A 22202-nucleotide genomic window follows, 5' to 3' on the forward strand; every position below is an offset into this window, starting at 1 on the left:
TCCCCTCCAAAAAAAATGAAATTCAGAGGTAAAGACCCAGATATCGTCTGCCTCTGTATGCAATTCCCCACTGACCTACATCCTTTACAACAGACCTCAGTGGGTAGGGCGCCAGCCTCATATACCGAGGGTGGCGGGTTCAAACCTGGCCCCAGCTGAACTTCAACAAAAAACTAGCCGGGTATTGTGGCAAGCACCTGTGATCCCAGCTACTTGGGAGGCTGAGGCAAGAGAATCGCCTAAGCCCAGGAGTTGAAGGTTTTTGTGAGCAGTGTGATGCCATGGCACTCTACTGAGGGTGATGAAGTGACACTCTGTCTCCACAACAAACAAACAAATAAACAAAAAATAGACTTTTTTTTACAGAAAAAGACCCAGATAAACACAATTGATCATATGAAGGAATCAGTAAGACACTATTATTTTTCCAGTAATAACCACATCCAAATTTAGATGAGACCTTGCCTTGGACTCTTTATATGGAGGTTGAAAGGAGGGTGAGAGTCAGAGATCCTGAGTCTGTGTGTCTTTGGTAGTCTTTCTTTTTTTTTTTTTTTTTGTAGAGACAGAGTCTCACTTTATGGCCCTCATAGAGTGCCGTGGCGTCACACAGCTCACAGCAACCTCCAACTCCTGGGCTCAAGCGATTCTCTTGCCTCAGCCTCCTGAGCAGCTGGGACTACAGGCGCCCACCACAACGCCCGGCTATTTTTTTGTTGCAGTTTGGCCGGGGCTGGGTCCGAACCCGCCACCCTCGGCATATGGGGCCGTGGCCCTACTCACTGAGCCACAGGCGCCGCCCAGTAGTCTTTCATTCTTAGATTGGAAATAAGAAATGGCTTATATCTGTCAAGGAGCTTTGAGGAATGCAGGATATATCCCCTGGATGAGAATTTTTCCTATTTACTTTGATACAACTGAACTGATTCAGTTGAGAAATTAACCCACAAACATCTCCCAGAGATAGACTATGAGCTCTGGGCTTCATGACAAAGGAGTCTTCTAATCTTTTTTTTTTTTCTTTTGAGACAGAGTCTCATAAAGTCTCCCAACCTTGGTAGAGTGCCGTGGCATTACAGCTCACAACAAAATTGAATTCCTGGAATTAAGAGATTCTCTTGCCTCAGCCTCCCAAGTAGCTTGGACTACAGGTGCTGCCACAACAATTGGCTTTTTTTTTTTTTCCTTTTCGGTTGTCATTGTTGTTTAGCTGGCCAGGGCCGGGTTCAAACCCATCACCCTCTGTGTATATGGCTGGCGCTGAAACCACTGTGCTATGGGCACTGAGCATTCTTTTCCTTTTTTTTTTTCTAAGATATAGTCTCACTTTGTCACCCTCGGTAGAGTGATGTGACATCACAGCTCACAGCAACCTCTGGCTCTTGGGCTTAGGCAATTCTGTTGCCTCAGCCTCCTCAGTAGCTGGGACTACAGGCACATGCCATAATGCCCGGCTATTTTTGTTGTTTTAGCAGTTTGGCCGGGGCTGGGTTCGAACCTACCACCCTCAGTATATGGGGCCAGTGCCCTATGCACTGAGCCACAGGTGCTGCCCAGTTGCTGAGCATTCTAATCTTACTTTTGCACCATAATTAGAGCTCACTGCACATGATAAAGAGAACTCCAAATATCAAAGCTCAAAGCCAAAAACAGCTCTGCTAGACCAGATAAGATTTGATTCTTCCATGTGAGAGGTGATAGGGGAAGGATTAACCCAGTATTCCCTGGCCAGGGAACTGGGAGCTTCTTGACAGGACTCTGGAAAAGGAAGAATCAATTTTAAGTGACATCTTCAGCTCCTGATTATCCAGCATAGACTAGGGCTTCTAAGGTGTTCACTTAGAGGTGCTCACTCGCTCATTTTATTCACAGAATCCGATTTTAGCTCAGATGGGGGAATTCCTGGAAAAAGAAAAATAATTTCCATGAGCAGCTTACAAGATAAAGTAGCAGGTAGAATTTTGCTTTTTTGGCACAAGAAAAAGACAAACAGGTAACTTATACAGGGCTTTGGCAGCAAGTGGGTTTCTCACTGGTGAGAAGATTTTAGCATTCTGCATTCAGAGAACATTGGGGAGTCAGCGTTGGGGAGTGTGATGGGATCAGGGAGGAGTAGGAGAGACAAGTGTCTCAAAGGAGTGGGGCGCCAACCCCATATACCAGAGGTGGCGGGTTCAAACCCATATACAAGCCCTGGCCAAAATCTTCAAAAAAAAAAAAAGGAAAGAATTAAGTCAATGGTCTATGATATTGTACAGAAGTGAAATGGAGAAGGACTATGATGTCTGTGATAGGGATCCCCTAAGGTCCTTCACTGGGTACAGCAAGCGGCCCTGATTACAGTTCCAAATCACCTAGATTGAAGTTCCCAAAATATCACCTACTGTGTTGCCAAAGGAATGGTGACCTCCCTCAGTGCTATGTCTGAGGCCATTTATCAAGACATAGCCTGGGTGAGGACACAGGAGATACATTTTCTCCTAATCTGAGAGCAGCTCTCTTAGCTCACCTGGTGCAGGAGCCTGTGATCTCTGCAGTGCAGAGCTATGTCATGGCCACCCAGGTGGAATTTCTCTTTTCTCCTGAGGGCTGTTCCCCTACACTGCCTGACCATAGGGATCCAGCCCTGGGTGGAGAAACAGCTCCTGCTGGGAAAGACATGGGCATGCCCCATCCCTGGACAGGAGATCGCAGCCTGTCAGTGAATCAGATGAGACTTGAGTTGCAGGATTCCTGACCCTATTCAGCAGAGGATGCAGCTCTGTGCGAGGACAAAGTCTTCTTCTTCTTCTCATATTTTTCCAGATGATAAGCTTCACAATTTTGGACACACACTAAAAAAAAAATGACGGAACTAGTGGAGGTCTTAATATAAGAATTTGGACAATATAATCAGAAAGCCGAACGGTTAGTTTCCTTGAGGGCTATGATGACTGACAAATTTTATAATCATGTAACACGGTTTATATTTTTGGATGTTTTGTGACAGTCATGCCATTCTTTACAATTAAAAACATATGAGGGTTTCATTTCATTATTCATTTGCCTCTGTATATTATAAGCAGCAAATTGAATATATATTGTTATTCTATTTCTTTTTTTTTTATTTATTTATTTTTATTTATTTTTTTTTGCAGTTTTTGGCCGGGGCTGGGTTTGAACCCGCCATCTCCAGCATATGGGGCTGGCGCCCTACCCCTTTGAGCCACAGGCGCCACCCTGTTATTCTATTTCTTTGATTCAGAAAATGGAGATCTTCACTCTTCTAGTCTCAGTACATAGAGGACTGTAATCCACTAAGCTTTGGTAGCACTTTGTAGTTAGAAATGTTTATATTTCTTTCTCTTCTGAGAAATTATCTTGTTATTGTCATTTACTTTAGATTTTCTTTGCATAAAATCGCAAAAAAGGTATATTAAATGCTTATTGATAATACATATTCCCTCTATTTTTTATTTTGAATTTTTTAAATTTATTGTTGGGGATCATTGAGAATACAACAAAACAGATTTCTTTTCCTTCATTTTTTTTTTCTGTTCAACCAACTTTTATTTTTCATTAGCCAAGTGTATACTGACCTTTATTGGGACAGAATAAAAGATACCAAAGGAAAAAGGGACAAGATCCTTACCCTAAAAAAAAATAAAAATCAACTTGATACACACTGCACAGGATAGTAAGACTTATTTACTGGGTAGCATTTGAGTAGTGCAAAAGAGCACAGAACAGAGTAAACCCACACAAGGGGACACCATCAGCAACTATGACAGGGAATTAAGGAGAGCAATTGGGGGATACATCCTGGAAGGTGCAAAAGCATCAGACATGTGTTCTCATCCCCCAGATACCAGTGACAAGAAACCAGATTTCTGTACTCTGATTGCATTTGTTAAGTAAAGACCCTCTTACAATCGTGTCTTGGCCCCCAAAGGTGTGGCACACACCAAGACCCCACCCCCTCACTCCTTCCCTCTCTTTGCTCTCTTTTCCCATCCCTCCCTCCTTCTTTCTCTCTCTGCTGTCCCCTTTCCCTACCCCACAGTGCCATTAATTGTCCTCATATCAAAATTGAGTACGTAGAATTCATGCTTCTCCATTCTTGTGATGCTTTACTAAGAATAATGTGCTCCATTTCCATCCAGGTTAATACAAAGAATGTGAAGTCTCCATCTCTCTTAATGGCTGAATAGTATTCCATAGTGTACATATACCACTGCTTGTTAATCCATTCCTGGGTTGGTGGGCATTTCGGCTGTTTCCACATTTTGGTGATTGTAAACTGAGCTGCAATGAACCGTCTAGGTCAAGTGTCCTTATGATAAAAGGATTTTTTTTCCTTCTGGGTAAAGGTCCACTAATGGGATTGCAGGATCACATGGGAGGTCGAGCCTGAGTTCTTTGAGGGTTCTCCATACTTCCTTCCAAAAAGGTTGTATTAATTAACAGTCCCATCAGCAGTGTAAAAGTGTTCCCTTCTCTCCACGTCCACACCATCATCTGCAGTTTTGAGATTTTTGTGATGTGGGCAATTCTCTCTGTGGTTAGATGGTAGGGATTTCGGGGTGGTTTTGATTTGCATTTCCTAATAATTAGGGTTGATGGGCATTTTTTTATATGTTTGTTAGCCATTCATCTGTCTTCTTTAGAGAAGGTTCTATTCATGTCTCTTCCCATTGATATATGGGATTGTTGGCTTTTTTCATGTGGATTAATTTGAGTTCTCTATAGATCCTATTTATCAAGCTTTTGTCTGATTCAAAATATGCAAATATCCTTTCCCACGGTGTAGGTTGTCAATTTGCTTTGGTTATTGTCTCCTTAGCTGTACAAAAGCTTTTCAGTTTAATTAAGTCCCATTTGTTTATTTTTGTTGTTGCTGAAATTGCCAGGGCAGTCTTCTTCATGAAGTCTTTCCCTAGTCTGATATCTTCCAGTGTTTTTCCCATGCTTTCTTTGAGGATTTTTAATGTTTCATGCCTTACATGTAAGTCCTTTATTTGCCTTGAATCATTTTTTGTGAGTAAAGAAAAGTGTGGTTCCAGCTTCAGTCTTTTACATGTGGGTATCCAGTTCTGCCAGCACCATTTATTGAATAGGGAGTCTTTCCCCCAAGGTATGTTCTTGTTTGGTCTATCAAAGATTAGGTGATTGTAAGATGTTAGTTTCATTTCCTGGTTTTCTATTCATTTTGAATTGTCTATGTCTCTATTTTTGTGCCAGTACCATGTTGTCTTGAGCACTACGGCTTTGTAGTACAGCCTATAATCCGGTATGGTGATGCCCCCAGCTTTTTTTTTTTTTTTTTTATTTTTGGCCGGGGCTGGGTTTGAACCCGCCACCTCCGGCATATGGGACCGGCACCCCACCCGTTGAGCCACAGGCGCCACCCCCCAGCTTTGTTTTTATTACTAAGAACTACCTTAGCTATACAGGTTTTTATTTTCTGGTTCCATACAAGACACAGAATCATTTTTCTCCAAATTCTGAAAGTACAGTGTTGGTATCTTAATAGGGATGTGGTGAATAGGTAGATTTTTGGGGAAGTATAAACATTTTAACAATGTTGATTCTTCCCAGCCATGAGAATGGTATGTTCTTCCATTTGTGAATATCCTCTGCTATTTCCTTTCTGAGGAGTTCATAATTTTCATTATAGAGGTCCTTCACTCCTTTGTTAGGTATATTCCTAGGTATCTCATTTTCTTTGAAGCTATGGTGAAGGGAGTTGTGTCCTTAATTAGTATCTCATCTTGACTGTTATTGGTGTATACAAAGGCTACTGACTTGTGGACATTGATTTTATATCCAGAGACATTACTGTATTTTTTTATGACTCCCAGGAGTCTTGCAATTGAGGCTTTGGGGTTCTCTAATTATAAGATCATATAGTCAGCAAAGAGGAAGTGTTTGACCTCCTCTCCTCCCACTGAGATGCCCTTTATTTCCTTGTCTTGCCTAATTGTATTGGCTAGAACTTCCAGCACTATGTTGAATAGTAATGGTGACAGAGCACAGGCTTGTCTGGTTTCAGTTCTAAGCGGAAAAGGTTTCAGTTTTACTCCATTGAGTAAACTATTAGTTGTGGGTTTACCATAGATAGCTTTGATCAGTTTCAGAAATGTGCCATGTGTGCCTATACTCTTCAGTATTCTAATTAGAAAAGGATGCTGGATTTAATCAAATGCTTTATCTGCATCTATTGAGAGGATCATATGGTCTTTGTTTTTGCTTCCATTAATACTGTGGATAACAAGTTTATGGACTTGCATATGTTAAACTAGCCTTGCATCCCTGGGATGAAAGCTACTTGATTATGTATGACTTTTTTGATGATTAGCTGTCATCTTTTGGCTAGGATTTTGTTGAAAATTTTTGCATCTATATTCATTAGTGAAATTGGTCTGTTCTGCTTTTTAGTTGGGTCTTTTCCTGGTTTTGATATCAGGGTGATGTTTGCCTTTGTAGAATGTATTGGAGAAGATACCTTCCTCCTCAATTTTTGGGAATAATTCCTGCAGTATGGAAATAAGGTCTTCCTTGAAGGTTTGATAGAATTCTGGTGTGAAGTCATACAAAACAGGGCATTTTTTGGTTGGGAGATTTTTTATTGTTTATTTAATCTCAGTGCTTGAAATTGGTCTGTTTAGGAGCTCTATTTCATCCTAGCTAATTCTAGGGAGAGGGTGTGATTCCAAATACTGATCATTTTCCTTCACATTGTTAAATTTCTAGACATAAAGTTTCTGGTAGTATTCAGAGATGATCTTTTGTATCTCTGTGGCATCAGTTGTAATTTATCATTTATCAATTCTGATCGAGGTTACTAAAGATTTTACTTTTCTATTTCTAATTAGTCTGGCCAAAGATTTATCTATTTTCTCGATTTTTTCAAAAAAACACAACTCCTTGTTTTATTACTTTTCTGAATGATTCTTTTGTTTTTCAATTTCATCAATCTCTGATTTAATTTTGGATATTTCTTTTCTTTTACTGGGTTTAGGCTTAGATTGTTCTTTTTTCAATTCCATAAGGTGACAGAATCTAACTTCCACACTGATGCAAAAGATAAAACTAAGGCATGGACTCTCACAAAATAAGATGAATAGAACACTACCACACTTATCAATTACCTCAATAAATGTTAATGGTTTAAATTCACCACTGAAGAGCCACCATAAGGTGGCTGGTGAGTACTTTGATAAACTCTCTTTCTGTTTTTTGAATATAGGCATCTAAAGCAACAAATTTTCCTATCAGAACTGCTTTTGCAGTATCCCACAGGTTTTGGTAGCTTGTGTCTTCATTATTGTTATGGTCAAGCAAGTTAATGATTTCCTGTTTTATTTCTCGCTGCACCCAACTGTCATTCAACAGAAGGTTGTTTAATTTCTGTGCCTTTTTGTGGGGTTGAACGTTTTTGTTAGAGTTGAGTTCCACATTTAATGCCTTATGGTCTGAGAGGATACAAGGTAAAATTTCAATTCTTTTGATTCTGTTGAGGTTTGTTTTATGTCCTAGGATATGATCAATTTTGGAGAATGTTCCATGGGGCAATGAGAAGAATGTATATTCTTTATCATTGGAATATATATATATATATATATATATATATATATATATATATATATATTCCATCCCAATATATATGTCAAGGTTGTTCTAGGGTCTCATTTAAGTTTCTTATATTTTTGTTTGATTTCTGTTTAGAGGATCTGTCCAGCTCTGTAAGAGGAGTTTAAGTCCCCTGTTATGGTATTATCAGGTATCATATTGCTCAGACTGAGTAAGGTCTGTTTCAAGAATCTGGGAGCATTTAAATTGGGGGCATACATATTTAGAATTGAAATGACTTTTTGCTGTATCTTTCCCTTGACTAATATAAAGTGACCATCTTTGTCTTTTTTGACTTTAGTTGCTTTAAATCCACATGTATCTGAAAATAAGATTGCAACTACTCTTTTCTTCTGAATTCCATTTGCCTCAAAAATTCTCTTCCAACCCTTAACTCAGAGTTTTAATTTGTCTTTTGAAGCTAGGTGTGTTTCCTTCAGACAGCAAATGGATGGTTTATGTTTTTTAATCCAGTAAGCCAATCAATGCCTCTTCAGTGGTGAATTTAAATTATTAACATTTATTGAGGTAATTGATAAGTGTGTTAGTGTTCTATTCATCTTATTTTGTGAGAGTCCATTCCTTAGTTTTATCTTTTTCATCAGTGTGGAAGTTAGGTTCTGTCCTTGAATTACTGAGTTCTTACCTTGGTGCTGATCCATTGTAATGGTCAGTATGTAGAACAGGTTGAATTATTTCCTGTAGAGCTGGTCTTGTTGTGGCAAATTTCTTCAATGTTTGTATATCAGTAAATTATTTGATTTCTCTGTCAATTTTAAAGCTTAGCTTAGCAGGATATAGAATTCTGGGCTGGAAATTGTTCTGTTTAAGTACATTAAAGGTAGATGATGACCATTGTCTTCTTCCTTGGAAAGTTTCATTAGAGAAGTCTGCAGTCACCCTGATGGATTTGCCCCTGTAAGTCACCTGGCACTTACTCTTGGCAGCTTGCAGAATCTTTTCTTTTGTCTTGACTTTGGACAGGTTCATCACAATGTGTCTTGGAGAAGTTAGGTTAGAGTCGAGGCGACTTAGGGTCCAATATTCCCCTGAAAGGAGTGTGTCAGAATCTTTGGTGATATTTGGGAAATTTTCATTTATTCTCTAGTGTGGCTTACATTCCCTTGGGGCATTCTTCTTCCCCTTCTGGGATTCCTATAACTTGTATGTTTGAACGCTTCATATAGTCCCATAATTCTGTTAATGGACATTCTGCTTTCTCTCTCTTCTTTTCTGCCTCTTTAACTATCTGAGTTATTTCAAGAGCTTTGTCCTCTACCTTCGAAATTCTTTCTTCTGCATGGTCTATTCTGTTGTTGATACTTTGTATTGCATCTTTAAGTTCTAATTGACTGCTTTAGTCCTTCAGCTCTGCTACATTCTTTCTATATTTTTCATATTGTTTATGTCTTATTTGATTCTGTTTTTGGATTTCTTTTTGGTTATAATCCACTTTATCAGCAGTTCCCTTCATTGTTTTCATTGTCTGTATTCAAAATTCTCTTTCTGTTATTTCTTTTTTTGTGTGTGTGTAGAGACAGGGTTTCACTTTATGGCCCTCGGTAGAGTGCCATGGCCTCACACAGCTCACAGCAACCTCCAACTCCTGGGCTTAAGTGATTCTCTTGCCTCAGCCTCCCGAGTAGCTGGGACTACAGGTGCCCACCACAATGCCTGGCTACCCTTTCTGTTATTTCTAACATTTCTTTATAGGTGAAATCCTTTGCAGTAGCTACCTCACAGTTCCTGGGGGGTGAGGGGGGTTGCTCTGGACTAGTTTTTCCTGATACCATGAGTATTCTTCTGATTCCTACACATGAGTGATTTCTTTTATCTGTTTCCTTGCCCTAGTTTTTCTTTAATTTCCTCTTGATCTTTAAGTTGCCATGCCTCTGGAGTAGGGTTTTGATGAGTCCTTTTGGTAGCAGAAGAATGAAAAGATTGAAGAACAATAATGGAAAAAAGAAAGAGAAAAGAAAAAAGAAAAAGGAGAGGGGGTGGGTAAAAGAAAATACTGTCAAAAAAAAAAGACAACCACGGAAAGAGGGAGACAGGAGCAATATAGGTGTACAGTAGGGTAGTTTGACCCACCTTAAAAAACCCCAACCTTGGGGGGTCCATGTTGGGTGGTTCCCTTGTGGTCAGCAGCTCTTTGGTAGCCTGTTCAGACACAGTACCCCACTGTTACCAAGTAGAGATGAAAGGCTAAATTGCTATAAATGAAACCAAAACAAGCAAACAGAAAACTTTATGGGATAAAGTTGTGGAAAAAAACAAATAATAGTGGTAGAAACACTAGCAAAAATGAAGTTCTAATTGTTGAAAAAAGCAACAATGGGAAATTGTATTTAAACTAGAAAAAGGAAGAAAGAAAAGATAAAAAAAGAAAAGAAAATTCTATAGGGAAAATGTTAAAATTAAAAACAAAAAAGCAAAAAACAAAACCAAAAAGAAGGCATTATATATATCTTGCTGGATATTGTTGGGACATCAGGTGATCTTCTTGGGTATGAGTTGTTAATCACAGTGCTGGTACAGCTGTATGAGATGAAGACTTTTGGCCTCTGTGATTTCTCAAACCCCTCAGGGTGCAGAGCCTAAATCTCTCCTCTGCCCACTTACAAGTCACTTTAAACTGCTAACCTTGGCTAAGCTTAAGCTTTCCCAGAAAAGCACTTGTCACTGGGATCACTCCTGAAGTGGCTATCCACTTACCCAGTGGGCCAAAACTGGTATCATTCTATGCCCCTGAGGGTTAAGGCTGTAAGGTGTCTCAGTCCCCCCCCTTTAGACTGCTCTAGACAGCACTAGATTACTCACTCCCACCTGAACCTTGCTCTGCATCACTGAGAGTGGAGCTTGCTGGGGCAGTTCTCCTACAATGACTCCAGGCAGCCTACAGCTGAACACTATTAGCTCCAACCGGCTGAGTGACTTAGTCTTGGGCTCTAAACAACACTTAAAGTTCTCTGAACTCTTGCCCAAGTTCTCCCAAGGTAGTTTAACTGAGTGCCAAGTCAAAAAAAAAAAAAAAAAAAAAAACAGCTCACGGGTAAGGCGTTTCCAGTTTTCAATATCACTTCTGTGGTACTTACAGCTGCCAGTGGGATTAGACGGAATGAACACATGCAAACACTTGTCAGTTTTCCACTGCTCTGGTCCTCCTCATGGGGTTCAGAGGTCTCACGCTGACTCCCTGTGTCCTCAAAGGGATGTTTCTGGGCAGATCCCATCAGAGAGAGATGCCTGGAGTCCAAACTCACTGTGCCCAGTTGCAAGAAAGCTGTTACTTGGCCGCCATCTTAGTATGTTATAACCTCCAGGGAAAAATTATTTTCCTTACCTTTTCTAGCTTCTAGAGGAGGCCTACATCCCTTGGCTTAAGACCCTCTTCTTCCATCTTTAAAGCCAGCAATGTAACATCTCTTTCATTCTCTCCTTCCTCTTTTTTCTCTGATACCCACCTTTCCTTCTTACCACTTCTCTCATCATATCTCCTCTCTAATATCAACAAAACATTAAAACATTAATCAAAAGACTGCTCCCTCTATACTTTTTTTAAGACAGACTCTCACTTTTTTCCTCTGGGTAAAGTGGTATGGTGTCACAGCGGACAACAACCTCAAAGTCTTGAACTTAAGCGATTCCCTTGCCTTAGTCTCCCATGTATTTGGGACAAGTGCCCACCACAATACCCAGCTACTTTGGGGTTGTAGTTGTCATTGTTCTTTGGCAGGCCTGGGCTGGGTTCAAAACCTCCAGCTCTGGTGTAGGTGGCTGCTACCCTTGCCAATGAGCAATAGGCCCCGATCCTCCTCTATACTTTTAATATTGGTCACTAACAACAACAAAAAAAATCCTCTACCTGGTTAATATTATTTGCCTAATTTTCAAATTCTGTTTATTTTGATGGATCTTATTTTATTATACGATGTTAAATCTAATAAATGTATTGACCTTTGTGTGACATTTGTTGCATTTTTGTTTTTAGATAGACTCTCACTCTGTCACCATGGCTACACTGCCATGGCATCATAGCTCAATATCAAATAGTTGATGTAGAGCAATCCTCTTTCCTTGACCTCCTAAGGAGCTGAGACTACAGGTGTGCACCATCACCCTTGTGAATTTTTTCTATTTTTTTAGAGTGCCGAGCCATCATAGTTCACAGTCACCTCTAACTCTCTTGGGCTTCAGCAATTCTCCTGACTCAGACTCCCAAGTACCTGGGACTACTGGCATCCACCACAATACCCGGTTATTTTCTTTTTGTAGTGGCAAATGTTGTTCAGCTGTCCTGCTCAGGGCTAGAATCCACAATTGGTGCATGTGGCTGACTCAGGGCTAGAATCCGCAATCTTGGTGCATGTGGCTGACTCCACAACCACTGTGCTATGAGCGCTGAGGTTAGTTTTTCTATTTTTAATAGAGAAAGGGTCTCACTTTTGTTGTGGATGGTCTGGAACTCATGTGCTCAAAAAACCCTCCCACCATAGTCTCCAAAAAAACTGGGACTACAGGTGATAGTTACCTGCATGGCAAATTTTGCTCTATTTCATTGGCATTTTACACTGAGATCATGCAACACTTTATCATATAAATGTACTTAATTTCATATTATACAGCATAAGAAAACATTAGTGGTTTTGATTATTTTTAATTTTAGATAATTTTGCATTTTATCCAATAAAATTCATTTTAACTGCATGTGTGAATCACAAGTCATATTTTCCTTTAATTTTTCATTCCAACCTTGAGCTTCCCAAACCCACAGTTTTCATTGTAGTTGTAAGATATTTTATTATTCCAGTAAATGAAAACAATTTAATGATGATAAACTAGAAATCAGTTTAAAATCAGAACATATCTTCAAAGACAAGTGCCTACATGTACACTAAAATTTTTAGTTTACATGTTTCAGTTGTGTTGGCACCCGAATTTTAACAGTAAGAATTATTGACATACAATAGACACTAGTCCTGAGAATTTATGAAATAGGCCTCAGAACTGATCTCAGACTGATACAAATACATGTCAGTTAACCATAGATAAGAAAACAGTAAATAAAAGAACAATGGAAAATTATATAACTTATTCTTTAAAGGTCAAAATGTGTATTTATAAACTCATAAGAAGTATCCAGAAAAATAAACACTGTTAATAGTTTCTTCTATGAATCATTGGAGGAAACTAAAGATTTTCTCCTCATGTACATTGTTATAACTTGACATTTTTATTGTATCAAGACCCTGTTACATACCTCATTCCTGAATATCACTATGGTCATATTTAAAGTACTCTATGTGGAAAGCTAGGTAATTTACCCTTCATTGCAATTTTGTAAGTCTTTAGTTTTCTCAGAATGTCCATCATGGCTTCTGTTGTATTTTCCTTGACATTAAGAATGTCAGTAAAATATCTTTTTAAAAAAATATTTCTTGCTCAGGTGGTGCCAACAGCTCAGTGGAAGGCGCTGGTCAAATACACGAAGGCTGGCAAGTTCGAACCCAGCCTGGGCCAGCAAAAACAACGACAACAATAACAACAATAACAACAGAAAATAGTAGGGCATTGTGGCTGGCATCTATAGTTCTAGCTACTTGGGAAGCTGAGGAAACAGATTAGCTTGAGCCCAAGAGTTTGAAATTGCTATGAGCTGTGATACCAGGCACTGTACCCAAGGCAACAGTTTGAGCCTCTGTCTCAAAAAAACCAACAACAAAAAAAAAAGATTGCCCCCTCAAGCCTGTAATCCCAGGATTCTGGAAGCCTGAGCCAGGTGAATTGCCCAAGTTCCTGGGTTCGAGACCAGCCTAAGGAACAGCAAGACCCTGTCTTGAAAAATAGCCAGGCATTAATTTGGGGGCCAGTAGTCCCAGCTACTTGAGAGAGAAGCAAGAGAATTGCTAGAGTACCTGAAGAGATTGAGGTTGCTCTGAGCTATGAGGCCATAGCATTCTACAGAGGGTGACATAGTAAGACAGTATCTCACAAAAAAATAAAGAAGAAGAAGAAATTTCCAAAAGTTTGTTCATTGCTCTGAGTCAAACTCTGACATTCTCCCAAGAACACACAAAAACACAAAATAATAAAAATATACAAAATGCAGCAAGACACCAAAACAAGTCAATGAGAACACAACTGTGAGACACTGATATACTGAGATTATGGAACCTTGCCGAGTTGTTTGAACAGTGTTGCCACTGTAAGCGCACAGTGGCAAATTCACAAACATAATTCTCAGATCTCAAATAAATTTCTTTATAATTAGAAAAAAATTAAAAATTAAGAAAATCACATTTTGAAGACATACCCTCGCCAACATGGCGGTGCCCAGTTGGGGCAGGTTCATCTACTGAGTATTCAGGCTAGGGCTGGGGCTGGGCTTTAGCCAGGTAATATTTAGTTGTACAACGTTTGGGGATCTATTTGGAGAGGATTATTCCAGTGTGCCAAATAATCAGTATGGATAAGGGAAAAAATTAAACACTAAAGTTTTGAAGTCAACTGCTCCTAGAAAATTCACCAATTTAAGCAGAATCAGAAATCACGGTAGATCCTGTCATCTCCATTCCCTTCTTCAGACACTTCATTTTACACCTGAATTCGGAGAAGCTTTATTTTCTCTTGGTCCAGAAGAACTGGGTTTGTTCAAAGATAAGGATAATCCTGATGCAAAGGATTGAGTTATACCTTTGCAGTGACAGCACTTATTTGCTCAGCTTCTGGTCCTGGACAAGAAGCTGTGTCCACATACCTCACTAATGGCTGCGGGGAGACCAGTAGTAATATGAGGCAACATGATGGTCTGGCCATGACCTCATCAATAGTGTGTAGCATGGAACCATCATTTTGTATGTAAATAACACCAGAATGGCAGTGAGAAGCAGGTGAATTTGCCAGAGTCTTTTCATCGTAAGTAATATCATAAATTACAATTCCTGTAATTAAACCTGTGTGCTATACCATATGAGATTAAAGTGTTTATTACTAGAAATATTTTATTGCATCTTTACTCTTACTGTACACCTAAGTCATGAAGTGTATAGTCTAGAGCTCTCCTTGTGAACTGAAGGAAACAAATATATTGAAACTTACATTGATTCAGTTCTTTAATACTTGGAAAATCAATTTGCGAATTTTACAAATAGAAGACTGCAGTCTCAGAAAAGAACCCAGTGTCTTCATAGTTGGAATATTGTCATGAAGGTCAATTAGGGAACTAATAAAAATAAAAAATATTGTGGAATCTTCAAATTAACACAGATAGATAATTAAATTTCATTTTCTTTTGTATTTTCCATCATTGCTTTAATGTAAATATTGGCCCAGTAAAGATGACAACACTGTAAAAAGCTTATTTTGAACATATGTTTTATATCAGATCACACTATTTTAGAGTATAGCGTTCAAAACTGATTTTTTACTGTTATCCCAAAATACTCAGCAGATAATCTTGTTCAGGGTAAAACTCTAGTAAATATTTGCTGAATGAAAAGTTAGTCTTCTGTGTCTTACTTTTATTTTCCTTTTACATATACATGTATTTATAAGGTTTCCACCCTTTGCCTTCACAAAATGAAAAAAGCTTAAAATTCAACAACAATAACAATGTTCAAGACAAGGACTAGAAACAAAATCCTTACAAAGAACAAATGAAGATAAATACATTCAGAAAAGAAATCAGATGGTTGGTGCATCACAATATCAAGCAATATCAACAGTGCCAAGAAAGCAACATTCACATTGTCAAATAGTGGGTATGTCCACTATAGAATGCTTTAACTGTGAGGTTCAGCATGGAGTCATCAGTTAACCTATAACTGTATAATAAAATTATAAATTAACCTATAACCCTATAATTTAATTTTAGATTTCATTTATTACTTTTTTTTAGAAAGGTCATTTATATGTGTGTGCTTAGGTATATTCATTATATCTAAATCATATGTATTATACACAGTTATTATAAATGTATTTTAATTAGTATCACCTTCAGTTCTTTCTAATGACTACCCATTTAATCTAACCAGATATTAGAAATCAGAATTAGATATTAGAAATTTGCTCATGTAAATATAATAATCTCTGCTTGCCCTACAAATCTTATACAGCCTGTGGTTTCACCACTGAACAGCGATTTTTTAATAAAAATTGTCTATTCTGGCAATAGTTAAAGAAAGTTTCTGTGTTTCACTCTATGAGTAGAAACTTAAATGGCAATTTCTGAACATGTTAATTGATGTTTTGGAATAATGTATTTTTACTTCTTTTTATTTTCCAAGAAAGCATTGGGGATAAAAATACCTTTTGGTCCCATAGGCTGTGCAAATAGAAGCTTCTTTGGTCAGCTCCAGTTTGGAAATACATAGTAATTAAGGTGTTGAGTCTGTCTTTGAGTTACTTCATGATTGACTTACCTATAATAAAATACTTCACAAAATAATTTCAAAACAATGTATATAAGGCACATGATAAATTAAAGACATTAACTTTTAGCAAAAAAAAAAAGATTAAAAAGTGTTATTACCATTTGCTATTTCTGTAACTGACTGTCAACTGTGTTTGTAGCATGTTATTCAACAGCACAAACTTGTGAAAGCCATATCTCATAAATTTGTCAATCAATGGGGCTATATCTACTAATGCTTCCTGTTTCAGAGAGTGTGAACATTTTTGGTATTAAGTGAATCTCTACTGCGGTGGTCCTGAGGTTTTCCAGGGGGACGCTCTTCCCAGATAGAGAAATTTACCTGGATGTTGATTTCTTCTGGCCATTTCTCCCCATCCTCCAGACACTAGAGTAAACACCTACAAGGAGTGTTCATAGACTACCTTCATGGGAAGGCTGTTGTTTGTCTAGAGAATCAATAATCCTGAGTATTTAATTTAGACAATAATTCTCTCCCCAACAATGGGAAAGGAAATCAGGCATCGAAAGGAACTGATGAGTGAACTCTTTTTCTCCAATCTAGCATGTAAGGGGTTGAAGAAAGAATTTGTGTTCCCGCTGTCCTGTCACTCCTGCTACAGAAGCAGATTCTTCACTCAGAGGGGAGAGTGAAGTATTAAACAATAAATATGTAGCCTCAGTATTTCTTAGAAAGCCTTAGCCCACAGCTTTCCATAGATAGAGAGTAGACTACCCTTTGCACTGGGCATCCCTAGAGACACTGTACCAAATAGTTGGATCCCATAAAGACATCATTGCCATGGACCAAGTATTACCTGTGGACAATGTTGTGCCCATCTCAGGTTTCTAGAGTGGGCTGAGATCAGCATTTTCTTTTTTTTTTTTTAATTTGGCCGGGGCTGGGTTTGAACCCACCACCTCCGGCATATGGGACCGGCACCCCACCCGCTGAGCCACAGGCGCCACCCTGAGATCAGCATTTTCTCACTCAGAGTCCTAAGGTCAGATTCCAGTGGCAGGTGGCATCCCTTAACAAACATGGACCCACTTTCTTTTTTTTTTTTTTTCTTCCAAACTCGTTGCTTTATTAACTTAACAAATTGTTTTTTTTTTTTTTTTTTTTATTGTTGGGGATTCATTGAGGGTACAATAAGCCAGGTTACACTGATTGCAATTGTTAGGTAAAGTCACTCTTGCAATCATGTCTTGCCCCCATAAAGTGTGACACACACCAAGGCCCCACCCCCTCCCTCCTTCCCTCTATTTCCCCCCCACAACCATAATTGTCATTAATTGTCCTCATATCAAAATTGAGTACATAGGATTCATGCTTCTCCATTCTTGTTATGCCTTACTAAGAATAATGTCTTCCACGTCCATCCAGGTTAATACGAAGGACTTAAAGTCTCCATTTTTTTTAATGGCTGAATAGTATTCCATGGTATACATATACCACAGCTTGTTAATCCATTCCTGGGTTGGTGGGCATTTAGGCTGTTTCCACATTTTGGCGATTGTAAATTGAGCTGCAATAAACAGTCTAGTACAACTGTCCTTATGATAAAAGGATTTCTTTCCTTCTCGGTAGATGCCCAGTAATGGGATTGCAGGATCGAATGGGAGGTCTAGGATGAGTGCTTTGAGGTTTCTCCATACTTCCTTCCAGAAAGGTTGTACTAGTTTGCAGTCCCACCAGCAGTGTAAAAGTGTTCCCTTCTCTCCACATCCACACCAGCATCTACAGTTTTGAGATTTTGTGATGTGGGCCATTCTCACTGGGGTTAGATGATATCTCATGGTTGTTTTGATTTGCATTTCTCTAATATATAGAGATGATGAACATTTTTTCATGTGTTTGTTAGCCATTCATCTGTCGTCTTTAGAGAAAGTTTTATTCATGTCTCTTGCCCATTGATATAAGGGATTGTTGGCTTTTTTCATGTGGATTAATTTGAGTTCTCTATAGATCCTAGTTATCAAGCTTTTGTCTGATTGAAAATATGCAAATATCCTTTCCCATCGTGTAGGTTGTCTCTTTGCTGTGGTATTGTCTCCTTAGCTGTACAGAAGCTTTTCAGTTTAATGAAGTCCCATTTGTTTATTTTTATTGTTGTTGCAATTGCCATGGCAGTCTTCTTCATGAAGTCTTCCCCCAGGCCAATAACTTCCAGTGTTTGTCCTATGCTTTCTTGGAGGATTTTTATTGTTTCATGCCTTAAATGTAAGTCCTTTATCCATCTTGAATCAATTTTTGTGAGTGGGGAAAGGTGTGGGTCCAGTTTCAGTCTTTTACATGTAGACATCCAGTTCTCCCAACACCATTTATTGAATAGGGAGTCTTTCCCTCAAGGTATGTTCTTGTTTGGTTTATCAAAGATTAGGTGGTTGTAAAATGTTAGGTTCATTTCTTGGTTTTTGATTCGATTCCAAGTGTCTATGTCTCTGTTTTTGTGCCAGTATCATGCTGTCTTGAGCACTATGGCTTTGTAGTACATACTAAAATCTGGTATGCTGATGCCCCCAGCTTTATTTTTGTTACAGAGAACTGCCTTAGCTATACGGGGTTTTTTCCGGTTCCATACAAAACGCAGAATCATTTTTTCCAAATCTTGAAAGTACGATGTTTGTATTTTGATAGGAATGGCATTGAATAGGTAGATTGCTTTGGGAAGTATAGACATTTTAACAATGTTGATTCTTCCCATCCATAAGCATGGTATGTTCTTCCATTTGTTAATATCCTCTGCTGTTTCCTTTCTGAGGATTTCACAGTTTTCTTTATAGAGGTCCTTCACCTCCTTCGTTAGGTATACTCCTAGGTATTTCATTTTCTTTGAAACTATGGTGAAGGGAGTTGTGTCCTTAATTAGCTTCTCATCTTGACTGTTATTGGTGTACACAAAGGCTACTGACTTGTGGACATTGATTTTATATCCTGAAACATTACTGTATTTTTTGATGACTGCTAGGAGTCTTGTGGTTGAGTCTTTGGGGTTCTCTAAGTATAAGATCATGTCGTCAGCAAAGAGGGAGAGTTTGACCTCCTCTGCTCCCATTTGGATTCCCTTTAATTCCTTGTCTTGCCTAATTGTATTGGCTAGAACTTCCAGCACTATGTTGAATAGTAAAGGTGACAGAGGACAACCTTGTCTGGTTCCAGTTCTAAGAGGAAAAGCTTTCAGTTTTACTCCATTCAGTAAAATATTGGCTGTGGGTTTGTCATAGATAGCTTCAATCAGTTTTAGAAATGTGCCACCTATGCCTATACTCTTCAGTGTTCTAATTAGAAAAGGATGCTGGATTTTATCAAATGCTTTTTCTGCGTCTATTGAGAAGATCTTGTGATCTTTATTTTTGCCTCTGTTAATATGGTGGATAACGTTTATAGACTTGCGTATGTTAAACCAGCATTGCATCCCTGGGATGAAGCCTACTTGATCATGATGAATGACTTTTTCGATGATAAGTTGTAATCTATTGGCTAGGATTTTGTTGAGAATTTTTCCATCTATATTCATGAGTGAGACTGGTCTGAAATTCTCCTTTTTGTTTGGGTCTTTTCCTGGTTTTGGTATCAGGGTGATGTTTGCTTCATAGAATGTGTTGGGGAAGATTCCTTCTTCCTCAATTTTTTGGAATAATTTCTGAAGTACAGGAATAAGCTGTTCCTTGAAGGTTTGATAGAATTCTGGAGTGAAGCCATCTGGACCTGGGCATTTTTGGTTGGAAGATTTTTTTATTGTTTCTTTGATCTCAGTGCTTGAAATTGGTCTGTTCAGGAGCTCTATTTCTTCCTGGCTGAGTCTAGGGATAGGATGTGATTCCAAATATTGATCCATTTCTTTTACATTGTCAAATCATGCACCCACTTTCAACACTCAATTCCTGTCTTTCCGACTTACTTCTGCCTGGGTGCCTCTTTTTATCCTTTGTGTCACGAAGTCCTCTTGGTCACATGACCTCCCTGTCTGCCAGGAGTTTTACTACTGACCACAGTGAAAGAGCTGTCCATTGATTCAGCCTTAGAGGAATCTGGGGTGTCTTCCTGAATGTTTTCAGGGAGTCTGTGAGGAGATTAAACACGGACCATTTGCCTCCACTTGAGAGGTGGCTAACTAAAGCTTACCAAGAGCAGATCAAGGCTACAGGTTTATAAAAGACACAACTGATGCAGCAGGGAAAAATCCATTGCAAACACATTACCTGATTGAGAAAGTCACAACTCAAAAAGGGCAGCAAAGAGAGCAGGTAGTCCCCAGTTTGTACCATAACCAGAAATGTTCCAGTTTTGTCATTTCTTGTGAAAGAAAAAATATGTTGTTCAAGGATGGCACCAGTCACATATTAATAGTCTGTCATCTTAGCAACAAAAAGCCAAGAGGTGTGCAGAGTGAATTAAAGACAGAGGAAGGAGTGAAAACGTCAGTCAGGCAGTAAGAAAAAGAGGCTATTGTTTTAAAGGATAAAGTTGACTCCTATTTTTCTTTGCTTCATTTTCAAAGGAGTAACTCATAACCTTGAGTGGTGATCTCAAAACCCATAACTAAGGAAATACAGCTTCAGGCAGGTAGAATAAATTACAAAGCAGCAGATTTAACACTATTGTGGCAGATTGATGCTCAATAATTGATGTTTGTCACTTTAAACAAATACACAGCAATGTGATGAGGTTTTAAACAAATTCTCAAAACAAAACTAACACTTACCTGGACGTTTCTTCACATCTCTCTACTACATACTGGTTTCTTCTTGCTTTAAGTTTTTTTCCTGCTTTGAATGAAAATGCAAACCCCATTAAGTCCTTTCATTTAGGCCAACCTGGTCACATAGAACATTTTTCATAATTTATCTTTGCAAATGTTATCCTTTACATAGACCATTTCTGACATGGTGAAGCCCTATGTTTGTCAGAAAAGTTTCTTCTTGAATCAGCGCCTGTAGCTCAAGCAGCTAAGATGCCAGCCACATACACCAGAGCTGGTGGGTTCAAATCCAACCCAGGCCTGCCAAACAGTGACAGTTATAATCAAAACATATCTGGGTTTTGTGGTGGGCGCCTTAGTCCTAGCTACTTGGAAGGCTGAAGCAAGAGGATCGTTTAAGGCCAAGAGTTTGAGGTTGCTGTGAGCAGTGATGTTACAGAACTCTACCCAGTGCCACAGCTTGAGACTGTCTCAAAAAAAAAAAATATATATATATATACACATATATATATATATATATATTCTTCTTAAACCATCACTTATTTTAGGAGAAATATTGTTATTAGGTTTTGTCATACACAAAATCTTTGTCTTTCCTTTTAGTGTGACTTGCCGCCCATGTTTCTTAATATTCATGAGTTTCTTCACATCTCTCTACTACATACTGGTTTCTTCTTGCTTTAAGTTTTTTTCCTGCTTTGAATGAAAATGCAAACCCCATTAAGCCCTTTCTATTTAAAGACCTGGGAAGGTGGTTTTACAGGATTTCGGTCTCTAGGTTAAAGTTTAGACTTCATCAAACAATAGGGTAGGCCAGCTGGAAAGCACTAAAAAAATAAACAAGGCATCATCAACCAGGGAGCAGAGGGATTTTAGAGTACCCTGTAGGTTTATATTTTGCCTTCCATTTTAAAGAAAGATGTGAGAAAGACAGTCCCAGAATATTCAGGAAGAGCAGAGGTGTGGCTCTCATGTTATGAACATCAATTTGTTTACAGTGACACAGAGACAACTACCCAACAAACAGCCTTCCCAGCATCTGAAAGTGGGCCTTGTGCTGAAGCTGGAGTGTGTCCACCAAACCACAAGAGTTTCAGAAATTCAGAACTGCTTCAGGGATTTCACAAGGTCTGGAAATCAAGTTTGATCCCCTATCTACAGGGGAGGGAAATGTCACTTCCAGGGCATCTCTCTAGTACTGAATGGATGGTCCCAGCAGAGGCTGCTTCCTGAGCCATTCCTGACTCCAGGAACCCATTGTCATGATGCGGGAAAGGGTCTGGCCTGGTGGCTTCTTGCCTGACCCTAGAGTAACTCTGCTCCTGACAACCTTCTTTCCTAGTGGTAGCCAGCATTTCAAAAGCTTCCTACTGCTCTTGGGGACTGATGCTGACTTGGCTCTCTCTTGCTGTCTCTTCATCCCAATTCTCCTTATCAGGACCTTAAAAATGTTTTGCTTGTGGAGCTAGAGGCCC

At 38.9% G+C, this 22202-nt stretch overlaps 1 long non-coding RNA gene across 1 annotated transcript; it reads right to left on the minus strand.

The window, feature by feature from the left end:
- Nucleotides 1-753: 753 nt before the first annotated feature.
- On the minus strand, nt 754-20797 carry LOC128579522 (uncharacterized). Its single transcript, XR_008378179.1, has 3 exons — nt 20731-20797; nt 9703-16031; nt 754-1902 (listed from the first exon to the last, which is right to left on the minus strand). It is a non-coding gene; the product is annotated as an uncharacterized LOC128579522 (long non-coding RNA).
- Nucleotides 20798-22202: the final 1405 nt, after the last annotated feature.

This window comes from Nycticebus coucang, unplaced genomic scaffold, assembly GCF_027406575.1.
Source record: "Nycticebus coucang isolate mNycCou1 unplaced genomic scaffold, mNycCou1.pri scaffold_62, whole genome shotgun sequence".
NCBI classification, from domain to species: Eukaryota; Metazoa; Chordata; class Mammalia; order Primates; family Lorisidae; genus Nycticebus; species Nycticebus coucang.